The sequence below is a fragment of the Anomaloglossus baeobatrachus genome, chromosome 2 (assembly GCF_048569485.1).
Source record: "Anomaloglossus baeobatrachus isolate aAnoBae1 chromosome 2, aAnoBae1.hap1, whole genome shotgun sequence".
In the NCBI taxonomy this organism is placed as follows: domain Eukaryota; kingdom Metazoa; phylum Chordata; class Amphibia; order Anura; family Aromobatidae; genus Anomaloglossus; species Anomaloglossus baeobatrachus.
The window spans coordinates 161613180-161636337 of record NC_134354.1 but is presented as its reverse complement, the minus strand read 5'-3'; the positions used below and the strand labels follow the sequence as shown (position 1 = coordinate 161636337).

Genomic DNA, 23158 nt, shown 5'->3' with positions numbered 1-23158 from the left:
ACTGTCTTGCTTTAGTTTACATTAATGGGCTTTTTTAAAATTAAAATTCCCTGATTATTAAAAACTTGGACTAAAACTGTATTTGCTTCTCTAAAGGTTGGTGGCCATAATGCTGAATGTTATTCAACATGCTTTAACCAAGAGCCGTGGGAGTCTATGGAAAAGGTAGTAGAATGGTCATGGGGACCTGTAGAGGCACAGAGTACTTACCTTATTGGGTCACTGATTCAACCCACAGGTTATATATAGGTGAGGTAGACTTTATTGGAAAATAGCATCCTGGAGATCAGGTGCCTGATGGGAATAGCTGTGAAACCAACAAACACTTTGGCTACATCCAACTTTTAAGGGTAGAGATGCTGTTCACTAAACATACTATTTTGCATCGGCATCTGCCATTTTTAGGGAGCTCTTCTTAGAATAAAACTTCACTCATGAGTTTAGTGCAGCAGATTTAGTTGGACAGGGGACCTTGGTTAGGAAGGGTCCAACTGTGCTACTCAGAGAAAGCTATAATGATTACCTTTCCTCAGTTTTAGAGGACGGCCAATTGACCCAGTTGGTGGCAACCCCACAAATTCAGATGCAGGGGCCTAGTAGAATGTATAATCCCATAGCGGTCTTAGCTCAGTTATTGCCATGATGACACAAGCCCTATCTTTGTTTATATCACAGATAGGGCCCCACATTACACCTGTCCCTCATGGGTAACACACAGCCAAACGCATAAACCCTAGTCACCTCCTCAGGGTTTGATGGACACGCCAGGGGGCAGAACCAGGCGGTTGGAAGATGCCCACCGAGCAGTCTCAGACAGCCAGAGGCGGAAAAGTAAACAGAAGAAGTCTAGAGTTCATGTTGGAGAGTTGTGTGGGCTGGAGCTGTGTACAGCTCCAGCAGAGAAGAGAAACCCAATTTGAGCAGGTGCCAGTGTAGGAGCCCTGGTACCGTTGGCTAGGAGGCAGACGGAGGCCTCTGTCTGCAGGAGCCGGGAAGACAGCTCGGTGGAACCGAGGTGGACCGGGACAAGGTTGTAGCCCGCCGGTACCGACCCGGGGAACCGACTCGGAAACCGAAGCACAAAGGGGGTACTCAGACCCTGAAGCTAGGTCCTGAAGCTACTGGGGGCTAGCTAATTAACTGATTGCGGCCAGGACTAGAGGTCCTGTCCACCCAAAGTCCCGACTGAAGGAAACAGCCCAACGAGGGGGATAGAAATCCACCGCCATGGCTCAGATATCCCACGGGCCAGCGTCCGCGGGCAAAGGGCTCCTCAGGAAACTACAAGCCAGGAGCGGACTCCTGAAGTTGCAAGCGCAGGTAGTCCACCATCACAAACAGGTGCGCGAGAAAGACAGAGACCACCAGCTCGGTGGGGGACCAGACTGCAGCCGGTTGCGGGCACCGACCACCATCACCTTGGTTTACCAGAGACTCGTGTGTTTACGAATAGTGAGTACATCAGTGCCCTCCGGCCGCCCATCTCCCTGCACCGCCAAGAATATCCCCTCCAACCCCCAACGGGTCCCGGTGCCACCATCCCTGCCCACAGAAACAAAAAGGAACCTGTGGACAAGAAAGCGCAATAGGGTCTTACCCTGACAAACAGGGGGTGAAAGATGAGAAATCCTGCTCACCAATCAGGGTTGTGACAGGCACAACTCCTGTAACAGCATATGTATGGATCAAAGGCAGCAGTACCCCAAGCGGCTGATAGCAGAGAAAAGTAGTGGAACAGGGCTTTAAAGAACCGCGCCAGAGATCACAGATGTAATCTTGGATTAATGTAAACTTTTATTTTGGCACAGGTCTACGCGTTTCAGGAGGCTCAGCTCCCTTCCTCAGGACCAGCAGGCACAAGATACATCAAATCTCAAGATTTGATGTATCTTGTGCCTGCTGGTCCTGAGGAAGGGAGCTGAGCCTCCTGAAACGCGTAGACCTGTGCCAAAATAAAAGTTTACATTAATCCAAGATTACATCTGTGATCTCTGGCGCGGTTCTTTAAAGCCCTGTTCCACTACTTTTCTCTGCTACCATCCCTGCCCATGAAGGGGTTAACAACTTGCTGCCAAACATCTCTCCCGGGTGCCCCGTAACTGCAGTGGTGGTGTCCACCTTCACCACATCCCGTGGGTGGCGTCACGAACTTAACACGGCTCCGGCCGTATACCTATGTCCCCAAGCCACAAACCACTCTTTTGATTGGGGTGACCGCAGGACCCCTGGGTCCGGAGACCCTCGAGCCACCCACTGAAGGTCCTGATCTGAGCGGCTCGGCTGATGAGCACGGGTCAGTACATAACGGTGGGTAAGCTGGCCTCTGGCCAATCATCTTACTGCGCAGGTATTTATGAAAAAAAAAATTGGTTAGTGTTTGTGCGGGAATGTGTTTCCCCCCCACCCTATAAAAAGCCTGATTTTAGTCAGCTGTGTCCGTCACAGCTGACGGACAGTGAGAATTGTGATGGCTACGCTTCTGCAGCAGCTTATCAGGATGGCTGACGAGGAAGACTGTGTACAATGGATGAGATTCTGCCTTGGTGGTGGTACCGCTGAAGTATCGGGTGGCCGTGAACCGGGCAAGTTAGCTGAACCCGATTTGTATCTGCTCCTGTCGTCGCCTTGGATGATGCTTCTGTCGCGGTTCGTAGGACGAGGAGGGAAGCTTACTCACCGCCAGCGTGGGAGAGAAGATCTGGGCATGGGACTGCTAGAGCGAGGAGTTCAGCCAGGCAGCCAGAAGAAATTGTCCACAGCGTCACGAAGCCAGGCCCGATGAGAATGGAAGAGCGGTCGCGCGAGATCATGGTCGGCACCAGCAGTCTCAGGAGATCTTGTGACATCATCACACGATTTCCAGAGGTCGTGTCATCAGGATTCGCCTGCCCGGATGTCGTGCGACTGGCTTCTGTCACCCTGGCTGATGTAGGAAACCTCGGGATTTCCAGCGAGCAAGGACTTCTCCTTGGGCTGTAGCATGCCGTTGCTGCTGCAAAAGAGCAGTGGTGGCCTGGCCCTCTGAAGATTCCGGGAGTGAGAGTGGCGAGGTCAGCGGATATCCAGGGCCTGCCGCTGAAGTCTGCTCGGTCACCGTCCCCCAGCTCTTGGAGCCAGGAAACAGGAGGGCTGATGGTTTCTACAGGACTGGTGAGCTATCCTATCCCCCTGTTTCTGACCATGCAGTAGGCGATGGGGATAGAGTTGGGTAGTTAATTTACAGCGCTTGCGCTGAATTTATGCAGACGTGAGCCAGGGCAGCCACCCACCCAGCCATCTTTACGGTCTGAGTCACAGTATGTTCGCTTTGTGACACAGGATGTTGGCCTCAAACATGCTTTAAGGAAGCTTTAACCTGCCAAGCTTCTCCTTTTGGTTTCCATTTGAGTGGTTCCGTTAAGGAGAGGATTTGGAAGAGGGAATATTTAGATGTCTTTTCCTTACTCCCTTCGGGTAAGGAGCCAACATGGATTGGTGGGCCTGAAGCCAAGGTTGATGCTGACGGAAATAAGAGAAAAATTTTCAATTCCATTCACAATTGGCTGCAGGCTTTTTCAATCCATGCGTCGGTGCTAAGTGAAAAATTTCCGTGTGATTTGTAGTGGGCTTTTCCAACACATTGATTCCATATTTGAGGCCTATCACAATGTTGGTGGGGTGGCTTGGCTTACATATGATGAATCATTCTGCCAGAAGATGACGGTGCATTCTAGGATGTAATGGGGCGAGAAGGACTCAGGGTTATGGTTGAACCTTATGTTGCCACAAAGGAATAATTTAGCGAAACAGGCTCTTAATCAACAGTTAAAGAAAGGAGTTTATTTTGCTTTCAACGAATCTACTTATAAGTGGCTTAACAATTGCAGGTTCAGGCATGAAGTCTCATCCTGTGGCAGCTTGTATCCGCTTGTTAGGTGCTTTAATCGTAATGTTAGCTGGTCAGCAGACTAGCAATCCTAGGGAGCTTTTTCTCAAAGGCGCAGACTCCTGTGATTTTGGCAAAAATGCTCCCATGGCTAAAGCTGTATCCAGACAGGGTGAAAGCCAACATAATAACTAATGGCTTTTAACATGGGTTTTTTGTTCCTCATTTTACAGGTCATGGGTGTGTGTTGGTCAAGAATTTACCTTTTGGTTAGGCCGCAAAGGCTTTTTGTTTATAACCATTGTGAGGTAGCGTGGTCGGCTGCGCAGCAGAAGACACGGGATCCAGGCATTAAGGTTCACCGCACGCGGTTTAATGTCCAAACAAAAAGTCCACAACAATATACATGTGCCTCTCCGGCAGAGAACTCAGGGAGTTCTGTTCACTCCCTCACACCCGGCACACCTGCCCTTGTTCCTGTTTCCATTTAACCCTTCCTTCAGCCTGTAGGGAAACAGCATTAACCCTGTAGTGGATTTACTTTCTATCATGGAGTGAGCACAACCGGGGCGAGACATACCGGCCGTCATAGATAACCCCGGTCACAGTCTCACACCACATTCAAAAAGAGTTGCTGTTAGGCAGATAAGCTGGTCCTTTTTCTGCTCCCCCTTTTTGACCATTTTCGTATTTTCCCACTAGGGGCAGTTCTGAAGAAAGAAGCTGGTGCTTTTAGGGTGATCCATCACCTGTCATACCCTAAAGGTGGATCTCTTAATGATGAGGTTGACACCAGTATTGCATCAGTTAACTATGCATCTTTCGAAATGGCAGTAGAGCTCCTTAGACTATTTTAGTCAGGGGGCTCTACTGGCAAAATTGGATATTAAATCGGCCTTTCGGCTGCTACCATTGCACCCTTCAAGATTGAACTCTAGGTTTTTATTTTCAACGAGGAATTTTATTTTGATAGATGTCTCCTGATGGGTTTTGCTTTGTCATGTTTTTCTCTTGAATGTTTGTTTGTTTTTTCTTCTTTTTTGCATTGGGTAGTGCAGGATTCAGTGCTGACTGGCGGGGTCCTGCACTATGTTAATAAGTTTTCTAATTTGTGCATGGAGTTGATGCAGAATTTTTTTGACATTCGTGGATCACTTTGGGGTCACTGGGGCTGCTGAAAAAATGGTATCCCCTTGCCAAAGATTGGAATTTTTAGGGATCACATTAGACTCTGCAGTTATGGAAAGCAGCCTTCCAGGGGATAAATTGCTCCATTTACAAGGACTGAATGACAGTATAGCTGTTAAATAAAAGTTGCCCTTCGAGAGTTACAATCTCTGTTGGGGTCTTTGAACTTCGCCCTTAGAATTATCCCCATTGGAAGGGTGTTTTGTCGACGGCTGTACGATAGTACGAAAGGTTTAAGCTCACCAGGTGCACACTTGGGTGTCTCTTGAGATGAGGGAGGATTTATTGGTCTGGCAGAGATTTTTGTGTGAGTTTAACAGAATTAGTTGTTTTCAAGATCGGTTTTGCTCTTCTGATGATCTGCTTCCTAGCATATGCACGGATGGTAATTCTGGGTTTTTTAGTTTCTTTGGGTAGTGCTTGGTCACCTGGGACTTGGCCGGATAAGTGGTTCGCTTTGGGTTTGAACAATAAGAAGGTTGTGTTAGATTTGTTTGCGGTTTTTGTAGCCGTCTCTACTTGGGGTGATCCGCTTGCTAATAAGCAGATTAGTCTTCGGTTCAGCTGTAAAGGGGTTGTTTTCGGGATCCATACCCTATTATCCAAACGTTTTTGGGCTGCGAAGGTTTTAAGACAGTTGGTATTCCAGTGCTTAAAATTCAATATTTGGTTGTAAGTGGCATAAGTTCAAGAGCCAATGTTTTTTCATCTTTGTCTTTTTAGCAGCAGCTGTCTAGTTGGAGGGAAAGAGTGTAAAAGGGACAAGTAGAGTTGACCTGCCCAAAGCACTTGTGGGAAATTTTGGGGATTTAATCCCTTTGTATATTAAAAATTAGTTTGCCCCGAATACATGGGCAGCCTATACTGCCGCATGGGACAGATGGCGGCAATTTTGTGAGTCAAGGGGTCTCAATTGATGTTCCAGTAATTTATCTGCTGTTTGGGATTATGTTCAGTTTGAGTTGTTGTATGGTATTAGTCACTCGGCTTTGCATAAAGCCTTATCGGGTGTTTCCTTTTTTCTTAAATTGTGGGGTTTTGAATCGCTTTTTTCATTCTTTCCTATTAGGCAGGTTTTGAAAGGTCTTAAGAGAGGATCAATGCAATCTGATGATAGACGTCCTATTTCAGTTGAGGAGTTAGACGAGTTAAGGGTGGCATTGGGTTCTGTATGTGCTAATAATTTTGAATCATTGCTGTTTAGGTCGGCATTTGTTCTTTCATTTTTTTTGCAGCTCTCCATATCTCTGAGTTAGTGTCTCCTAGCAAGGAGGTGGTTGGTGGTTTAATGTTCAGTGACGTTAAGGTGTTTAGCTCTCATTGTTTGATTTCTATAGTTAGTTCTAAGACGGATCAGCTTGGGAAGGGTCACTTAATTAAGCTCTCATCCATCAATGGTTCTCTGATTTGTCTGGTTTTTAACTTCAGGCATTGGCTCTCACTTCGTCCTCCCTTGGCGGGTGCTTTATTTTTACATGTCTGGCGAGCCTGCTACTAAATTTCAATTTAATTCGACTTTGAAGCGTTGTTTGGTTAGTCTTGGTAAGAGTAATTTTAAAAATGTCTTCTCACTCGTTCAGAATTGATGCCGCTACAGTGGCTGTTAGCCTTGGTTTAAAGAAAAGTAGAATTATGAAGTTTGGGAGATGGTCTTCTGGTAGATATAAGTTGTATGTAAGGCCTAATCTGTTGCTTAATTAATTCTTTTAATTTCAAAACTCCTGATCGTGTGGCTTGTTGGCCACTCATTCATATATTGGGCCCAGAAGCGGGCTGCTGTGCGGAGGTAATCCCATTGGAGGTAATCCCATAACAGAGAATCTTTCTTTTCCTCACGATCAGGTTAATATTTTTTGGGTTAGATGCAGAGGTATGAGATGGGAACACCTCCTGGCTGAATTGAAGAAGAGAGCCAGGTTCAAACCGTCACCGGACCTATTGATAATTCACTTGGGAGGTAACAATTTGGGTAAGGTAAAGACCCTTGATTTTTATTTTTCAGGCAAAGAGTGACATTATTTTTGTTAATCTTTTTTCTGCAGCCATGGTAATATTTTCTGAGATTATCCCCAGGTTGGTATGGAATTCAGCCCGGTTATTCTTTATGGAGAAAATTAGGAGAAGGATTAATAGTGTTAGCAAATTTTTTTTAGTTCTTTGGATGAATTTTCTTTTAGGCACCTGGATTTGTAAGGTTTTGAGCATGGCCTTTATAGAGTGGACGGTGTACACTTATCTGACATAAGTATCGATATTTTTAACCTAGGACTTCAGAGTATGGAGAAAAAATGGCTTTGTGGTTGTGTGGGGTGACACTAATGTCTGCATTAGTGTGCTAGTGGGGTAAAATCGCCCAGAGGCTCTGGGTGGATTTCGATATTTTATTTTGGTAATATGGTAATTTTATTTAGAAGTTGAAGTATTGTTATGGTTATGGATTTTATGAGATGTGATTTGTTATTGGTAACCCTTAACCCCTTCACGACCATGGACGGATATATCCGTCATGGAGCGTGTCCCGTTAAGCCCCGCCCCCTGCGGGCAGGCGGCAGCGGTCGGCACACATATCAGCTGTTTTCAACAGCTGACATGTGTGCCTGCTAGCTGTGGGTGGAATCACTTCCACCCGCGGCCATTAACCCCTTAAATCTTGCTGCCAAATTCTGGCAGCAAGATCTAAATGCGCGCGGCCATGTTTTTTACTTACCGCCGCCCCCACCGAAAGTCACGTGCGTGATCAGGTGACTATCGGTGGTTGCCATCGTAGCACAGGGTCATGTGATGATGCCTGCAGCTATGATGTTTCACTTTTGTTTTCACTCGGCACTGAACATAGGGAAAAAGAAAGTGACTGTATCTGCTGTTTACAGCTGTATAGCTGTGACCAGCAGATAGATAATAGCGATCGGATTGCTGATCGCTATAGCCCCCTAGGGGGACTAGTAAAATAAAAAAAAGTAAAAAAAAAAAAAGTTTTAAAAAATAAAAAAAAACCTAAAAGTTCAAATCACCCCCCTTTCCCCCCATTGAAAATTAAAGGGTTAAAAAATAAATAAATATACACATATTTGGTATCGCCGTGTTCAGAAATGCCCAATCTATCAAAATATAAAATCAATTAATCTGATTGGTAAACGGCGTAGTGGCAAAAAAATTCCAAACGCCAAAATTACGGGTTTTTTTTTGGTCGCCGCAAGTTTTACGCAAAATGCAATAACAGGCGATCAAAACGTAGCATCTGCGCAAAAATAGTACCATTGGAAACGTCGGCTCGAGACGCAAAAAATAAGCCATCACTGAGCCATAGATCCCAAAAAATGATAACGCTACGTGTTTCGGAAAATGACGCAAAACGTGCGCCACTTTTATTGGACAAACTTGTGAATTTTTTTTAACCCCTTAGATACAAGTAAACCTATACATGTTTGGTGTCTACAAACTCGCACTGACCTCCGGCATCATACCCACATATTAGTTTTACCATGTAGTGAACACCATGAATAAAAAATCCCAAAAACTATTGTGCCATCACACTTTCTTTTTGCAATTTTTCCGCATTTGGAATTTTTTTGCTGTTTTCCAGTATACCATATGGTAAAACTTATGGTTTCATTTAAAAGTACAACTTGTCCCGCAAAAACAAGCCCTCATATGGCAAGATTCATGGAAAAATAAAAAAGTTACGGCTCTCGGATAAAGGGGAGCAAAAAACAAAAACGCAAAAACGGAAAGTGCCCCGGGGCTGAATGGGTTAATAAAAAGCAACACGGACAGTTTTTCCAACCATGCTCCGTTGTCTGTGTCAGTTTATTTGAATGGGAATGAATGGGTTTTGTGTTATCATGATTGATTTGATTAATATGCTAGCAATTGAAGGATGAGAAAAGAAAAAAAGTTGACACAATGAGCATCTTTTCCTACAGTCTGGAGCACTGAATACTTTACAGATTTGACTCCTTTTGTGGTGCTAAGCAAATATAGGTCATGTCAGTTAATCACCATCAAATAAAACTTTTTTTTTTTTTAATCTACTTTTTGGACCTGTTTGCTGGAATTTCCTTCCTTCCTTGATTTTTATATTATTATTATTATTATTATTTATTATTATAGCGCCATTTATTCCATGGCGCTTTACAAGTGAAAGAGGGTATACGTACAACAATCATTAACAGTACAAGACAGACTGGTATAGGAGGAGAGAGGACCCTGCCCGCGAGGGCTCACAGTCTACAGGGAATGGGTGATGGTACAATAGGTGAGGACAGAGCTGGTTGCGCAGTGGTCTACTGGGCTGAGGGCTATTGTAGGTTGTAGGCTTGTTGGAAGAGGTGGGTCTTGAGGTTCCTCTTGAAGCTTTCCACGGTAGTGGAGAGTCTGATGTGCTGAGGTAGAGCGTTCCAGAGTATGGGGGATGCACGGGAGAAATCTTGTACACGATTGTGGGAAGAGGAAATAAGAGAGGAGCAGAGAAGGAGATCTTGTGAGGATCTAAGGTTGCGTGCAGGTAGGTACTGGGAGACTAGGTCACAGATGTAGGGAGGAGACGGGTTGTGCATGGCTTTGTATGTCATGGTTAATGTTTTGAACTGGAGTCGTTGGGCGATGGGAAGCCAGTGAAGGGATTGGCAGAGTGGCGAGGCTGGGGAGTAGCGAGGGGAGAGGTGGATTAAGCGGGCCGCAGAGTTTAGGATAGATTGGAGGGGTGCAAGAGTGTTGGAAGGGAGGCCAGAGAGCAGGAGGTTGCAGTAGTCGAGGCGGGAGATGATGAGGGCATGCGCTAATGTTTTTGAAGATTCTTGGTTAAGAAAAGCACGGATCCGGGAGATATTTTTGAGTTGTAATCGGCATGAGTTGAAGAGGGCTTGGATGTGTGGCTTGAAGGATAGAGCAGAGTCGAGGGTTACTCCAAGGCAACGAGCTTGTGAGACTGGGGTAAGTGAGCAACCATCAAGTTTGATGGAAAGGCTTGTTGGAGGAGGTGAGTGAGGAGGAGGAAAGACAATAAACTCTGTTTTGTCCATGTTAAGTTTTAGGAATCGTGCAGAGAAGAAGGATGAAATAGCAGACAAACATTGTGGTATTTTGGTTAGTAGAGAGGTAATGTCAGGTCCAGAGAGGTAGATCTGTGTGTCATCGGCATAGAGATGATACTGGAAGCCGTGGGACTCTATGAGCTGTCCCAAGCCGAAGGTATAGATGGAGAACAGCAGGGGTCCAAGAACTGAGCCTTGAGGGACACCGACAGATAGGGGGCGAGCTGAGGAAGTGGTGTGAGAATGGGAGACGCTGAAAGTTCGGTCGGTTAGGTATGAGGAGATCCAAGATAGGGCCAAGTCTGTGATGCCCAGAGATGAGAGAATCTGTAGTAGGAGGGAATGGTCTACTGTGTCGAAGGCAGAGGACAGGTCCAGGAGGAGGAGGATAGAGTAGTGTCGCTTGGCTTTGGCGGTTAGTAGATCATTGGTGACTTTGGTTAGGGCAGTTTCGGTAGAATGATGTGGTCGGAAGCCAGATTGAAGCCGGTCAAAGAGGGAGCAGGAGGAGAGGTATGAGGACAATTCAAGATGGACATGCTGTTCCAGTAGTTTTGAGGCATAGGGGAGAAGGGATATGGGGCGATAGTTTGACACAGAGGATGGGTCAAGGGAGGGCTTTTTGAGGATGGGTGTAATAGAGGCATGTTTAAAGCATGAAGGGAATACACCACTTGCTAGTGATAGGTTGAAGAGATGGGTTAGGGCTGGGATGAGGACTGCGGTGATGTTGGGGATGAGGTGCGATGGGAGCGGGTCCAGTGCACAGGTGGTTAGATGTGATCTTGAGAGTAGAGTGGAGAGATTGTTTTCTGTCATGGTGGAGAAGCTGGATTTGGAGGAAGAGGGATGAGTAGCTATGATGAGGGGCTGTGGTGATTGTGGGCCAAAGCTTGCTCTGATGTTGTCAATCTTCTGCTTGAAGAAAGAGGCAAAGTCTTCAGCTGAGATGAGAGGAGAGGGAGGTGGTGCCGGAGGACGGAGGAGAGAATTGAAAGTGTTGAATAGCTGTTTAGGGTTGTGAGAGAAAGAAGATATGAGGGATGAGAAGTAGGTTTGTTTTGCAGCAGTGAGTGTGGACTTGAAAGTGGTGAGGGACTCTTTATATGCAATGAAGTGCTCAGTGGAATGAGACCTCTTCCATCTGCGCTCAGCAATTCTGGAAGCCCGTCTAAGTTCTTTAGTCTGCCTTGTGTGCCAGGGTTGCCTGTTGATTGTGCGGGTTTTGGTGTGTGTGAGGGGGGCAGCTGATTCGAGAGCTGCAGAGATTGTAGTGTTGTATAAAGTTGCAGCGGCATCTGCATCATGTAGAAATGCAATGTCTGTGAGGGGGAGAAGGGACTGAGAAAGGGCGTGTAAATCAATGTGTTTGATATTTCTGCGAGGGTATGAAAATTTGTGGAGGGGGGGTTGCATACTTGGAGAAGAGAGGGAAGAGAATGTGAGTAGGTTGTGGTCAGACAGGGGGAGAGGTGAGTTAGAGAGGTTAGATAGGGAACAGAGGCGAGTGAAGATGAGGTCCAGCGTGTGGCCATCTTTGTGAGTAGCTGCAGAAGACCATTGGGTGAGGCTGAAGGAGGAAGCGAGTGTTAGAAGTTTGGAGACAGATGAGTGGGAAGTGTCAATGGGGATATTGAAATCACCCATAATGATGGTGGGGATGTCGGTGGAAAGGAAGTGTAGTAGCCAGGTGGTGAAATGGTCAAAAAAGGCAGTGGCTGGCCCTGGAGGGCGGTAAATGACAGCCAGTTGAAGGTTGGAGGGGGCGTAGATGCGTACGGAGTGCACCTCAAAAGAGGGGAGCGTGACAGAGGGTGGTAGAGGAATTGGTGTAAAGGAGCATTGGTCGGACAGGAGCAAACCAACTCCTCCACCATGCTTGTTACTAGGGCGGGGGGTGTGAGAGAGTTGGAGACCACCATAAGAAAGTGCAGCAGGAGAGGCAGTGTCAGAGGGGGTGAGCCAGGTTTCTGTGATGGCGAGGAAGGAGAGTTTATTAGTGATGAACAGATCATGAATATAGGATAGTTTGTTGCAGACAGAGCGAGCGTTCCATAGAGCTCCTGTTAGTGGGACTGGGGGAGCGGGGGCTGGGTGAATGGGTATGAGGTTTGCGAGGTTGCGGAAATTTGTGTTAGGTTGTTGAAGAGGGTTTGAAGTGACAATAGGGATGTGGTGAGGAGGACCAGGATTTGGAGCAATATCCCCAGCAGTGAGGAGAAGCAGTGAGAGTATTAGTCGGTGGGAGCAGGAGAGGCCATGAGATGGACGTGTGTATCTGGAGACACTGGGTGAAATGTGGAGGAAAATATCTGAGGTGAAGGTAAGATGGGTGGGGAGAATGGAGGGAGAGATGAATAGTTCATTACTGGCTTTAGGGATCAGAGGGAGCGATAAAAAGTGAAGTATTATAGGGGTGAGAGTGAATAGAAACACAAACATTGTTTACAGTGACTATGTATGCTGTTACCTTCCGGTCCCTTCCGGCCCAATTCTGGCCTAATTCAATGCATCATACTTATATGGTGCATACTTGTATTGGTGCAGACGAAAAGTCTTTGTGCAGACTTTTATTTGCCCCACTATATACACATACAAGTGCACTCAGCTGTGAAGGGGTGGGTTGCAAGACTAACCCCTTGATCACTCAATCAAAGAAAAAAAAAAAAAAAAAAAAAAAAAAAAAAAAAAGAAAAAAGAAGATGCTGCTTAACATAGGCAAAATAAACAAAGGTCATAAAAGGGGGGTGCTAAACAGGGGGGGAAAGATCACAGTGAGATGCTGGAGGATGTCAGGAAGATATTGAAGCAAAGAAAGAACAGGTCAGATATAGTGCAAAAGTAGAGTGCATGAATTGACATACCAGGTATTAGCACACACAGCAGAGCAAAGTGGAGTGAAGATCAGTTCATGGGAAAGTAGAGTGCATGAATTGACATACCAGGTATTAGCACACACAGCAGAGCAAAGTGGAGTGAAGATCAGTTCATGGGAAAGTAGAGTGCATGAATTGACATACCAGGTATTAGCACACACAGCAGAGCAAAGTGGAGTGAAGATCAGTTCATGGGAAAGTAGAGTGCATGAATTGACATACCAGGTATTAGCACACACAGCAGAGCAAAGTGGAGTGAAGATCAGTTCATGGGAAAGTAGAGTGCATGAATTGACATACCAGGTATTAGCACACACAGCAGAGCAAAGTGGAGTGAAGATCAGTTCATGGGAAAGTAGAGTGCATGAATTGACATACCAGGTATTAGCACACACAGCAGAGCAAAGTGGAGTGAAGATCAGTTCATGGGAAAGTAGAGTGCATGAATTGACATACCAGGTATTAGCACACACAGCAGAGCAAAGTGGAGTGAAGATCAGTTCATGGGAAAGTAGAGTGCATGAATTGACATACCAGGTATTAGCACACACAGCAGAGCAAAGTGGAGTGAAGATCAGTTCATGGGAAAGTAGAGTGCATGAATTGACATACCAGGTATTAGCACACACAGCAGAGCAAAGTGGAGTGAAGATCAGTTCATGGGAAAGTAGAGTGCATGAATTGACATACCAGGTATTAGCACACACAGCAGAGCAAAGTGGAGTGAAGATCAGTTCATGGGAAAGTAGAGTGCATGAATTGACATACCTGTGGGAAGATAGACATGGTGATTAGATGATGGCAGATGATAGATGATAGATGACCAAGTGCATCATAATATCTCTGGCCTAATTCAATGCATCATACTTATATGGTGCATACTTGTATTGGTGCAGACGAAAAGGTGTATGGAGGCAGGGGATTTAAAAATACTACTGTTGATAGGGTTGCAACATTATTAATCCATTGCAGAGACTGTGTACATGAGCTCTCAAAGGTACGTGCCATATGTGTAAGTGGTGATGGTGACACTGACATATTCTCTCTGTAAGTTTTTGATTTGAGTAGAGTCTTTTCGATCGCATCTCAATAAATTAGAATATCAAAAAGTTAATGTATTTCAGTAATTCAATACAAAAAGGGAAATGCATATATTATATAGTCATTACAAACAGAGTGATCTGTTTCAAGTGTTTATTTCTGTTAATATTGATGGTTATGACCTACAGCCAATGAAAACCCAAACGTTATTATCTTAGAAAAGTAGATTATTATATAAGACCACCTGAAAAAAATATTTTAAACGCATAAATGTTGGCCTACTGAAAAGTATGTACAGTAAATGCATCAATACTTGGTCGGGGCTCCTTTTGCATGAATTACTACATCAATGCGGCGTGCCTTGAAGGCAATCAGCCTGTGGCACTGCCGAGGTGTTATAGAAGCCCAGGTTGCTTTGATAGCAATCTTCAGCTCGTCTGCATTGTTGGGTCTGGTGTATCATCTTCCTCTGAACAATACCCCATAGATTCTTTATGGGGTTTAGGTCAGGAGAGTTTGCTGGCCAATCAAACAGTGATACTGTGTGATACTGTGTTTTATTAAACCAGGTATTGGTACTTTTGGCAGTGTGGACAGGGCCAAGTCCTGCAGGAAAATTAAATTTCCATCTGCTTGTCGGCAGAGGGAAGCATGAAGTGCTCAAAAATGTCATGGTAGATGGCTGCGCTGACTTTGGTCTTGATAAATCACAGTGGACCTACAACAGCAGATGACATGGCTCACCAAACCATCACTGATTGTGGAAACTTCACACTAGACCTCAAGCAGCTTGGATTGTGGCCTCTCCACTCTTCCTCCAGACTCCCTGATTTCCGAATGAAATGTAAAATTTCCTTTCATCTGAAAACTTGGACTGCTGAGCAACAGTCCAGTGTGCTTTTTCAAAACCCTTGGCCGAGGTAAGATGCTTCTGGCTTTGTCTATTGGTCATGAGTGGCTTCACACAAGGAATGCGACAGTTGTAACCCATGTCCTGTATACATCTGTGTGGTGGATCTTGAAGTACTGACTCCAGCAGTAGTCCACTCCTTGTAAATATCCCCAAATTTTTGAATGGCCTTTTCTTAACAATCCTACCAAAGCTGCACTTATCCGGGTTGCTTGTGCCCTTTTTTCTACCACACTTTTTTCTTCCACTCAATTTTCCATTAATATGCTTTGATACAGCACTCTGTGAACAGCCAGATTCTTTAGCAATGACTTTTTTTGACTTACTCTTCTTGTGGAGTGTGTCAATGACTGCCTTCTGGGCATCTGTCAAGTCACCAGTCTTCCCCATGATTATGTAGACTACTGAACCAGACTGAAGGACCATTTTAAATGCTTAGGAAGCCTTTGCAGGTGTTTTGTGGTAATTATTCTAATTTTCTGAGATAATGACTTTTGGATTTTCATTGGCTGTAAGCCATAATCATCAACATTACCAGAAATAAACAGTTGAAATCACTCTGTAATGACTCTATATAATATGTTTCCCTTTTTGTATTGAATTACCGAAATTACCTTTTTGATGATATTCTAATTTATTGAGATGCACTTGTACATTTTGATCTCATCCAGTGGAGTAACCTTAAGTTCCTTACAATAGGAAAATGTGTTGGAGGGCTGCTGACATTCTCTGTGCCACTTATAATATTGGTGTCTTTATATGGCAGGGGGTAAATAATGTTTGAAAGTGTACCAGTTCACACATATATATATATATATATATATATATATATATATATATATACATATATATATATATATATATATATATATATATATATATATATATATATATATATATATATATATATATATATAATATAAATTATATATATAATAAAATATTTTTTTTTCATGTTGATGAATCTGTTGCTCGCTGCACTAGATGCTAGTGTGGTGTCAATGTGAAATTGCTTCCTCTCAATATATTTTTCCTGTTATGCATTATATATGCTATGTCTATTAAAATAAAAAGAAATTGTCCTTTCTCACTCAGGTCAATTTTGTTTTTTGGCATCACAAGTCAAATCATGTGTCATATTAGAGCAGCACATTTGTTCTGCCCAATATAGTTAAACAGTCTTTAGAAAAAAAAAAAAAATGTACCAAGTGTCTAGCACTTCCCTTTGAGCTCTGTGTTACAGCTCATTTGGTAAAGATTCCCTGGGTGAATCAGTGATACATGTTTTAGAATAAAAAAAAAACAGAATTACAAAGCGTTCAACTAAGTCTGTAACTCCTCAGGCCAAACCAAGCAGGTCAGCAGGCTAAGCACAGTAAGTAATATAAGTGTGTGTGTGTGTGTGTGTGTGTATTTTTTTGTGTGTATATTACACACCTGAATGTATGGAAATTACCGTGATATTCGTTGTAATGCTGATGAACCAAATATTGTCAACATTCACCTTTTATCTAGTACTGGTTGTTCTAACCACTGTATAAAGTTACATTTCTTTAAAGGGAACCTGTCAGCAGAAATTTCCCCTAAAACCTAACAGATTCCCCCTCTGCAGCTCCTGGGCTGCATTCTAGAAAGGTCCCTGTTATTATTGTGCCCCTTTTCTGACCAAAAAAAAAAGAGTTTATAAAGAGGTACCTTTTTGGCTTCGGATTCTATAAATGAGACACGGGGGCGGGCAGCCTGATGGCCGTTATTCTGTCCCCTGGTCCTGTATGCCGCCCCCATCGCTGATTTCCATACTTTTGGACGCCGCCCACTGCTCCAGCCATCCCCGCGCATGCCCAGTGCCAGTCTCACGGGACTGAGCACTGTGACTTCTGGTGACGTGTGCGCAGGCAAGTGATTATGGGCGGGACTGTGACTGTTATCAGCAAGTACCCGCCCATAATCTCGTGAGCGCGCAAGCCTCTCCAGTGGTCACTGTGCTCAGTGTAGATGCTAGACTGTATGGGCTGCTTCCAGGGATGACGTCCCTTTGTCACGTGATAGGGGCGTGTTCAAAATACTATCACGTGACAAAGGGACGTCATCCCTGGAAGCAGCCCATACAGTCTAGCATCTACACTGAGCACAGTGACCGCTGGAGAGGTTTGCGCGCTCACGAGATTATGGGCGGGTACTTGCTGATAACAGTCACAGTCCCGCCCATAATCACTTGCCTGCACACACGTCACCAGCAGTCACAGTGCTCAGTCCCGTGAGACTGGCACTGGGCATGCGCGGGGATGGCTGGAGCAGTGGGCGGCGTCCAAAAGTATGGAAATCAGCGATGGGGGCGGCATACAGGACCAGGGGGCAGAATAACGGCCATCAGGCTGCCCGCCCCCGTGTCTCATTTATAGAATCCGAAGCCAAAAAGGTACCTCTTTATAAACTCTTTTTTTTTTTGGTCAGAAAGGGGGCACAATAATAACAGGGACCTTTCTAGAATGCAGCCCAGGAGCTGCAGAGGGGGAATCTGTTAGGTTTTAGGGGAAATTTCTGCTGACAGGTTCCCTTTAACTTGGCCTTAGCAGAACCCGATAGGAGCTGAATTAACAAATATTCTGCATTACTGAACACTTAGAGAAAAGTATAAATGTAAGGGTAGAAAACTTTACAATTTACTAAAATGTGTGTGTATGTATTGTGAGACGGTGACCGGGGTTATCTATGACGGCCGGTATGTCTCGCCCCGGTTGTGCTCACTCCATGATAGAAAACAACTCCACTCCAGGGTTAATCCTGTTTCCCTACAGGTTGAAGGAAGAGTTAAAAGGAAACAGGAACGAGGTCAGGTGTGCCGGGTGTGAGGGAGTGATCACATCTCCCTGAGTTCTCTGCCGGAGAGGCACATATGTACTATTATGGACTTTTCTTTGGATAATAAACCGTGTGCTGTGAACCTTGGTGCCTGGATTCCGTGTCTTCTGCAGCGCAGCCGACGACGCTACCTCACATATGGTGGAGAATCGGCGGGCATGACAGCCGGTGAGGTGTAGCTTCCATTTCTGGTGACCCGGTAGCACATGTCCTGGATTCAAGCGGCTATACTACAGCCCAAACCCGGCGACGCCATGGAGGACATACTAAAGCATTTGGCTCAGGCTAATGCACAGCAGCAGCAGACCAATGCACACATACTCCAATCCTTGAAATCGCAGGAACAGAGGCACCAAGAACAGATGGTCCTCCTGGCCAAGTCGATCCGTGCCGGACCGGCAGCAACAACCCCGGGACCGGGTGACGTCAGCAGCGTCCGGAAAGCGGTGAGACAAGCGTTGCAAAAGATGACTGTGAAGATGTAATTTACCCTCTCACTGTATATGCTGTGATACTATGTCATGATATGTATATTTCCCTGGTTGTATTAGTTGTAATTCATGTATTTTCTTGGGGGAGCTACTGGTCTCAATGTGTCTCTCTCATACAATTGTAGTCTTGGCATCTAATGTGATTATGTAAATAGCCTGTCCTCTTCTATCCAGAGTTGTGTATCTAGTCTGTAATTGCATTGGCCAGTGAAGGAATAGTCATTGTTCTGCACAGCAGGGGATCCCTTCATCTACTGTGGCTGGCAGACATATCGGAGCCCTGTGATGGACCAAACCATTGATGATAGGATGTGTGACCCCTACCCCCTGAACAAACATGGTGGGCTGGTCAAGGAGCACAGACAATGCATTTCCCTTTTTGTAACTTCAGAGTGAGCTGAAACTAAGAAGAAGAAGGAGCTCCCAGCATGTGTGGCTGTGGACACGAACGGAGCTAGGCCTGTGTGGCGGCCCGTGGGATTGTGTGGAACTCTTTGGACTACTGTAAGGACGATTGCTTTGTTATCCGGTCCGAGGATTGTCGGGAAGGGCCCCCGAATCTGTTTTACGTGGACTTATCGTGTGCTGTTCCTGTATTCCTGTTAATAAACCTGTTGGATCGTCCCTCGGCCTCGTCCATCCTTTGCTCTGTTGTACACTCCCGTCACAATGACCCCGGGGGATGATGTGGAAGCATTCCTGGCAGTGTTTGAGCGGGTGGCCGAGCGGGAAAAACTGCCGACCCCCCAGTGGGCTGAGGTATTGTCACCCTATCTGACGGGGGAGCCCCAAAAAGCATATTTGGACCTCTGTACCGAGGACGCCTTAGAATATGCAACCCTGAAAGCCGAAATACTTGCTCGGATGGGGGTGAATACCTATGTACGGGCTCAGCGGGTAAATCAGTGGTTCTATGAGGAAGCCAAACCCGTACGCTCACAGGCCTATGACTTGTTGCATCTCGTAAAGAAGTGGTTGCAGCCTGACACTCTGAGCCCGGCGCAAATGGTAGAAAGGGTAGTTGTTGACCGTTTTGTACGCACTTTACTCGTCACCATTCAACGGTGGGTAGGACAGGGCGACCCAAGTACCCTGGACCAATTATTGGGCCTGGTAGAGCGGCATGTGGCTACGCAGGACTTGATACGGGACACTGAGACTTTGCGTACAGCCCGTCGGTCCGGCCCTTCCAAGCCTAGGGCCAAGGACCCACCGCTGACACCGGTGCGGGAGTCCGCTACCGTCCCGTCTGAGGCCGCACCCTCCGTCCCTGAGGTCCGGAAAACTATGTACCCTAAACGACAACTCGTCAAGGGGGTGTCCTTCCCTATTAGATGTTGGCGGTGCCAGCGGGTGGGACATATGGAAGCCCAGTGTCCACTCACCACGGAGCCCATGGATTGTGGGGTTACCCGGCGGGGTTCAATGTATGCTCAGGTGGTGTGTACCGCTGACCTGGTCTACCCAGAGACTGAGCCCCACTTGTGCCAAATACAGGTGAATGGATGTCCGGTTACAGGCTTGTTGGATTCCGGAAGCTTAGTGACCCTCGTGCGATCAACCCTAAGGGCTAAATTAAAGGCCACAGGACGTACCGTGGGGGTGGTTTGCATACATGGGGACCGCCGAGACTATCCCACGGGGATAGTCACCATTACAGCACCTTGCGGTCAGGTGCAACATGAGGTGGGACTTATTAATACTCTTCCCTATGATGTGATCCTAGGAAGGGATCTACCCTATTTTTGGACTTTATGGAAGGGACCTCCTAAGTCCCCTCAGATATTGGTCAGTCCGGGACCTGAGCCCTACAATCCTGAATCCGGGACGCCTGCCGTAGGGGTCCCCATGATAGGGACAGAATGTGAACCTGATAGGTCGCCCCTAGAGGTATTGGCAGGAGAGGCTGAGACGGTCGAGCCCATCCCGGAGATGGAGGCGTCCCCGGATACGTTTGGGACAGCCCAACTCCAGGACCCTACATTAATACATGCCCGGAGTCGGGTGACAGTAGTTGACGGGGTGGCACAGCTGCCCGGTGCCCAGGTAAGGTACCCCCATTTCGCTCTTAAGCAGGATTTACTCTACCGGGTAGATGAAATACGGGGCGTGGGGTAGAGCAGTTGGTGGTGCCCCAGCCGTATCGCCGGCGGGTACTCGACTTGGCTCATAAACACCTGATGAGTGGTCACCTAGGGGTCAAGAAAACGCAGGAGCGAATATTGCAAAGGTTCTATTGGCCCGGGGTCTTTGGGGAGGTAAAACGGTTCTGCGAAACCTGCCCGGAGTGTCAGCTTACCGCACCCCTGACCCACTTTCGCAGTCCGTTGGTACCGTTACCCATTATAGAAGTCCCTTTTGAACGGATAGGGATGGATCTGGTGGGGCCCCTCGTAAAGTCTGCTCGAGGGTGTGAAGATGTAATTTACCCTCTCACTGTATATGCTGTGATACTATGTCATGATATGTATATTTTCCTGGTTGTATTAGTTGTAATTCATGTATTTCCTTGGGGGAGCTACTGGTCTCAATGTGTCTCTCTCATACAATTGTAGTCTTGGCATCTAATGTGATTATGTAAATAGCCTGTCGTCTTCTTTCCAGAGTTGTGTATCTAATCTGTAATTGCATTGGCCAGTGAAGGAATAGTCATTGTTCTTTACAGCAGGGGATCCCTTCATCTACTGTGGCTGGCAGACATATTGGAGCCCTGTGATGGACCAAACCATTGATGATAGGATGTGTGACCCCTACCCCCTGAACATGGTGGGCTGGTCAAGCAGCCCAGACAATGCATTTCCCTTTTTGTAACTTCAGAGTGAGCTGAAACTTGAAGAGAGCAGGAGCCCCAGCCTGGGTGGCTGTGGACACGGACGGAGCTAGGCCTGTGTGGCGGCCCGTGGGATTGTGTGGAACTCTTTGGACTACTGTAAGGACGATTGCTTTGTTATCCGGTCCGAGGATTGTCGGGAAGGGCCCCCGAATCTGTTTTATGTGGACTAATCGTGTGCTGTTCCTGTATTCCTGTTAATAAACCTGTTGGATCGTTCCTCGGCCTCGTCCATCCTTTGCTCTCTTGTACACCCCCGTCACAGAGGGCGCCAGCATATCCCAGTGATCGTTGACTATGCCACCCGGTATCCAGAGGTGATACCTCTCAGACATACTGCGGCGAAGCTTATAGCTCGAGAGTTGTTTGCTGTGTTCTGCCGGGTGGGGTTGCCCAAGGAGATCCTTACGGATCAGGGGACCCCATTCATGTCTAAAGTGACCAAAGAGCTATGCCGGCTACTCCAGATCAAGCAGTTGCGTACGTCTGTGTATCATCCTCAGACGGATGGGTTAGTAGAACGATTCAATAAAACCCTGAAAACCATGCTCAAAAGGGTGATCTCCAAAGACGGGAAAGACTGGGATATGATGCTTCCCTATTTGATGTTTGCCATACGAGAGGTGCCACAGGCATCCACGGGGTTTTCGCCTTTTGAATTGTTATACGGAAGACATCCCCGGGGATTGTTGGACCTGGCAAAAGAAACCTGGGAGCAGGAGCCCACCCCCCATAAAAGTGTGATTGAACACATTTTAGGAATGCAGAACCGCATAAGCGTGGTCATGCCAATTGTGAAGGAGCATTTACAGGAGGCTCAGGCCGCGCAAAGCGGCCGCTACAATAGACAAGCCACCGTGCGGACCTTTAAACCCGGGGATCGGGTGTTGGTATTGATCCCCACGGCGGAAAGTAAATTCCTGGCTCAGTGGCAAGGCCCCTACGAGATAAAGGAAAGAGTCGGGGTGGTCAACTATAAGGTATTGCAGCCCGGTAGGCGGAAACCTGAACAAATATACCATGTCAACCTATTAAAACCTTGGCAGGAACGGGAAAGCCTGATGGTTGATTTTCCCCCATCTCCCTCCTCTTCGGGTCGTTCAAACCCGGCTCCAGCAACCGCCGGAGAGGACGAACCGGAAGTAAGGATTGGAGAAGCCCTCACCAAGCAACAGAGGCGAGAGGCCAGATGGCTGGTTCAGCAGAACCCCGATGTCTTCTCCGAGTTGCCGGGTAGGACCAGTCTGATACGACATGACATTGTCACCGAGCCTCACCTGAAGGTACGCCTGAAGTCATACCGGGTGCCGGAGGCTCGAAGACAAGCCATATCAGAGGAAGTGAAGATGATGCTACGCCTGGGGGTCATCGAAAAATCCCGAAGTGAATGGGCTAGTCCTATTGTCCTAATACCAAAACCCGATGGCTCCTTAAGGTTCTGCAATGACTTTAGGAGATTGAACGAAATATCCAAGTTCGATCTCTACCCCATGCCCCGGGTGGATGAGCTGATTGATAGGCTGGGACAGGCGCGATATTTTACCACGCTCGACCTGACCAAGGGGTACTGGCAGGTGCCACTGACGGAGTCCGCCAAGGAGAAAACCGCTTTTGTTACGCCGGAGGGTCTCTTCCACTATGTTGTCTTGCCTTTTGGGTTACATGGCGCTCCGGCCACGTTCCAGAGGTTGATGGACTTAGTGCTGGAACCCCACCAGGCGTATGCATCAGCGTACCTTGATGACATCATTATTTACAGCTCCGATTGGCAGACCCACTTGGAATAGGTACAAGCGGTGGTGGACGCGCTTCGAACAGCCGGATTGACAGCCAATCCCAAGAAATGTGCGTTGGGACTCACGGAAGCCCGCTACTTGGGCTACGTAATAGGCCAAGGAGTGATTAAGCCCCAAATTAACAAGGTTGAGGCGATCCAGAAGTGGCCTAGACCCCTGACCACGAAGCAGGTTAGGGCCTTCCTGGGTATCGTGGGGTACTACAGGAGGTTTGTAAAGGATTTTGCGGGATTATCAGACCCCTTGACGGACCTTCTCAAAGGTAA

At 46.6% G+C, this 23158-nt stretch overlaps 1 protein-coding gene across 5 annotated transcripts in view; it reads left to right on the top strand.

The window, feature by feature from the left end:
- Window positions 1–23158, top strand: part of LOC142287883 (arylsulfatase H-like) — a 281549-nt gene that overhangs the window by 132132 nt on the left and 126259 nt on the right. Inside the window, exon 1 of one of the 5 annotated variants that reach the window (XM_075333474.1) lies at window positions 16176–16288. The exons of 3 other annotated variants lie outside the window; for them this stretch is intronic. The gene's annotated coding sequence lies outside the window, so the exon portion shown is untranslated. Of the gene's footprint in view, window positions 1–16175; window positions 16289–23158 lie in introns of those variants that run through there. One more of the 5 variants, XM_075333478.1, reaches the window with a different exon arrangement.